The sequence below is a fragment of the Varroa jacobsoni genome, unplaced genomic scaffold (assembly GCF_002532875.2).
Source record: "Varroa jacobsoni isolate VJ856 unplaced genomic scaffold, vjacob_1.0 contig00810, whole genome shotgun sequence".
Classification (NCBI taxonomy): Eukaryota; Metazoa; Arthropoda; class Arachnida; order Mesostigmata; family Varroidae; genus Varroa; species Varroa jacobsoni.
Genome location: NW_019214529.1, coordinates 77,573 through 82,500, shown reverse-complemented (window position 1 = coordinate 82,500; position 4,928 = coordinate 77,573).

Genomic DNA, 4,928 nt, shown 5'->3' with positions numbered 1-4,928 from the left:
AAGTTAATGTATATATATATATAGTATTCTACTAACTTAGGTTTATACACAAGCAAAAACTACAGTAACGGTGACACTACCTAGCTATGTATATGCTGTAGTCATTTCAGCGGCCCATGAATCAGTTCGCATATATACCGGCTACAAAAAAACAAATAAAGTAAAGGAAGGCTGTTAAATATTATGGATGCATTAGTAAGATCACGCTCGCAAAGGGATGATCTGTAACAGTTGAGTGTATATCTCACAACGACACATCTCACCTGTTACGCCGACGGTCATCCTAAAGTTACGATTTATAGTTTTGCAGAAGAATGATCAGCCGATATTATCTTCGGGTGAAGTGACTATCAAGCGGTGTCGTCAGGATCCTATTTATTGCGTGTTCGGTTTTATCTTTCAATAAAACTCCGAAATGTATCGCAGACCAAGCATAAGTTTCCACCCTTTTCCAGAATCTTCTTTCTATACCCGTCTTTAACGATCTGTTATACGATTCTATGCTAAAATAGTGTTGCTTTTTTTGTTCGTGCTATTCTTAAAGTGACAAATACCGCGTGAATAAGACTGTTATTACCGCAGAGGTGTTCCTGTGCGTTGTGGTACAAAGCATGAAGCATATAAGCGTATTCAACGGTCAACATTTTCCCAGTTATCATTACTCCTATGGGTCGCCACATGTGCCATAAACCCGTGACTTCCTTGTCAGGACGAATCCATCCCTTGAACGATCTGTCAGACTGAAGTTCTCATTCCGTCGTTGGATATTCTTTAAATGGGAAGCCATCCTCGCAAGATTAAAATAACTATGGCTCCACAAGATCGTGTTCATAGCATGGTTTTCTAGGTCACGCATCTTTTTTGCCAGCCGCCGTCTAACCTGTCAAATCGAATGCTGTTCAAGTCTGCCCCACGCACACTGCCGTCTATTGAAACAGAAGGGCCGTTTGCCTCCAATAACCCCCCAAGCAAGGGTTCCTATAGCGCTCAAGACTTCCGCGTGTAATCCGCCTCGCCCAGCTCGAACAGCCTTTGCCGCATCACCGCCTACGAAGGTGTTTCCACTGGCGCGTTAGCCATTAATCTAATCGACGAAGGGCAAAGAGGCCGAGCGACTGTTACACTCCACAGCGTAATGGGCTGGCTATAGGGCAATCTCTGCTCCCGAATCTCTCCACGTCCATACGACGACAGACGATATCCGTCTTACCTTAGGTTGACGCAAGGGTTCGGGTGTGTGAGGGCAAAGCAAGCGAAGGGGCAAATCTAGATGGGCTAGTGATCTAGACAAGGATGGTGAGTGCACCAGATACCAATCACTACAAGTACCTTTACGGGGATTTACATATTACATGGTCTCGTGGTTGTGTCAAGGCTGTAGTCGAAGGCGCAGTGCGGCTGCATTCAGTGCTAGGAAAATCGCTGTACACCCCCACACCCCCGTAAAACCAAAACAGACACTACTGGCAGCGGAGCCATGCAGGCCGAGTTTGCTGCATGGAGGGCCGGAACAGAACGAGCATCAAGGAAAGTAATGGATGGTTTGCATTTATAATTGGTGGGTTTCTCCGAAGCCAAAATTCTGACGAACTGGATATAGTAGCAGTATTGGTGACATTATAATCCATCTTGATTGTCTTCCATGCTACATCAAGTAGCGTCTCGCTTTTAGTGGGACCGACCCCCCTATAGTAAGCCCGATCCATGCCCTAGTTGCATATTCTCCTGTAGGAGCAAAATAGCGCCCAGGATACTCGTTTCTGCCGCGTCATTCTTTCAACCCCCCCGTAACAGTCCTTGACGTTTTATCAATTCTACTCGCAGCAGGGCTTCGTGGGCCCGCTAAGTTATATCCTATCTACATTTTCCTCCGTTAATTTAGCGAAGTTTTTCGCAAGATTTTTAAGGTCACGAAACATACTTCGCAACTACTTCTGTCGATAGATGTCTGAATACGTGTACTACGTCTAAATACAGCAGAGTATATGATTTATAAGCTCTGGACATAAGTATTTGCTCTTATTTAGATGATCCGATTTTTCAAAACAGCGCGTTCGTTCGTTGATTGACTCGCAGTCGTGTAATTCGACTTGTACATGTAAGATGGCTGAACCCAGCAGCCTGTCCCTGTGATGGCTCAATGTTTGCTTTCTAAATTGATAGACAAGCGAAGTAATCTAGACTCGAAGTCGAACTTCTGAGAATGGCTTGACAGTGTTGAACGAGTGGAATACAGAGGAAGAACCGCATGGAAGAACCTACAATTTCGATCCGTTTTGGCTGCTCGTAACGAACGTTATGGAATCTGTTGTATTAAATGCCGGATAAGCCACTACCCCATAGACTCTTGTAATTTTTTGAGCTTTTCAACAGTTTACCTGTGCCAATCTATTAAACTTACAACGCCACTAAAATATATTGTGCGGGCCTAAATTTTCCATTCGACAATGCCGTTAAGCGTCGTCTCAGACAACTGGTCTCCAGAAAGCAGAACGACAAGAACGACTCTGCATCCAGTCTATTTAACAACTTCACCGGTACTCACAATTCATCTGCGATATCGCTATATTATACCGTGCGAGTGTCTAGGATGTGCATAAGATGATGGCGGAAAATGCTTTTGTCTTCACTAATCCGGCAACAGAAACTTGTACCAACTACAATGTTTTCAAAGAAGAAAACCCGCGTTCGCAGCCGACATTGTTGCGATACTACTGCCGTCATCGTAGGCCTTTCTCTTCAGCGGACTTCGTTTATTTATGCCGTATTAGTCGTTAAGCATTATTCTTCAATAAAGTGTCCTTGAGAGGGCCCTATGCAGATATAAATCCTGCAGCTAATCTTTGCGTGGAGCGAAGTCAGCTAGCGCCACAAAATCGACTTGGTCCATTATGGTGGCCGGTTTGATTGGAAAATCACGTTGAAGCACAGAAAAATTCTTATTTTTTGTTATAGATCCGATCATATCAGCGTGTTATCATAGTCATCATAAATAAACTTGTGTCCCGTCATTGTTTTCATATTACAGTCGGCAAAATTATCTATAAAGAATATAATTATTGAATTTAGTGCGAATTACTGCCCTTACGACGAGCTTAAACCTGAAAAGCTGATGAGGAACACGAGAAGTGTTGGTCGAACTGGAGAGGCTCCTAGGAGTGTGCACATGTCCACGATTAGCAACAATGACGACAACAACCTTAGACCTTTTTCCGGAAATAACTCTTCTGCGAACGTACGTATGTGTTTCTTATTGGCGTTATACAATAATATGTTGTACACGGTAATCGATCTAATGACTCGTTTGCAAAGTATGACGACTCACTTTTCTATGTTGCTCATTCATTTGCTAGTGCATAGCAGTGGGAAAACAGGATCATATATTACTAAACAACGTTATTACCGTTGAGGTATAGTAGACTTATTTAGCAACGTTTATACTAATTAATTAATTTCACGATCAATTTTTTTTTATGATTATATTAATTCACGATTACGTAGTAGCATTGACGAGTCTGGGCTCTCAATACGAAGCAATCTATAAAATACTACAAAACAGCATGAAACGAGGCGTCATCGCTAGGATTCAAATCTACTTGCCCTAAGGTTTAATAGGAATGTTTGAATTTTTACGTCCGGCAGCAGACGGCTGAGTGGGTTCCAGCACGAAATAGAATGTGTCTATACTCGGTAGATCACAGTCCATCCCTAACATTAGCACGCAAACACGCTATCCTTCGGGGTCATTTCATTGCGCTAATACGTTACTACTCTACTATTAAGCTATTCCTGCTCATTCTTTACAATGATTAGATCAGGCGGTCTATAAGCAATTGTGAGCAACCGCTAAAATAGAACGGAAAACACAATTTTTTTACAATAATTTACGTAGTTCTTTCAAGAGACGCTGTGTTTCGGTCACAGCTAATGCAAGCAAGCGATTCACTCAGACAATTGATTTAAGTACCGCTAAATCGACTAAGCCGAAGGTACTTTTTGCGATTTCGGCCCGATAACATCGGGGCCCCTCGATCGTCTAGTTACTAAGAGATCGCCTCGATCGCCTAAGAAATCCAGGGGGACACGTAGAAATCTAGATTCGAAATCGGCCGTAGGCATAGTTCGTTTAAGTCATAAAGTGTGGAACATTTATCACGGTATAGACTAGCGCGGGTCTTAATGTGTTCGACATCTTTGTTGCCTGCTTTTGGCACTTTAATCCAACAATTGGCTCAGCCTACAATACTCTACTTAGCAAAAATGGTCAACTAAGCATACTTATTTAGTAGCGTTCTTCAAAGAGGCTTCAGCAGCGACTTTAAAAGGCTGAACGGGCAGACTGACCAATCTGTATTCTTAGAAACGCTTTATCTGAATTTCGTCAACACGGCGAAATTGAATGTGTAGGAGAGATTGTTCCTTGTTTTAGCGCAATCAGAACAGACAATCACAGCGTTTTACTTAGACAAATAGATTGATAGAGTCCTTTAAAATGTATGCGGTGCTCGACTACATCTGCTTAGTTTGAAGTATAGGTATCACATAAGCTAAATGCAAGAATAAGAACAGACGTATTTTAATGAGCTGGACCAAAACTTATGCGACCCCATTACTCAGCTTCTATATGCTAATAATAATAATTAGAACATAAGCCCTTAAGCTCACTAGCTAGCAGCATGGAAACAGGCTCTTCGGGAGTCACGTTTTCTCAGTCAGTGATTAAGGTTACTCACACTATAGCTTAGCACAAGGCTCGCCGGCCTACCAGGGCATAATCGTGTTTTCAGAGCGATTAGAGAAATTCTATAAATTGCAGTAAACGTCAGGAATAATAACTGTCTCTAGGTGTGCGTAAAGTTTCTACGGACGCATACTCGATAAATTGATTTCGATTAAACGGAACGAGAACACAGTGATCACAGATTGGT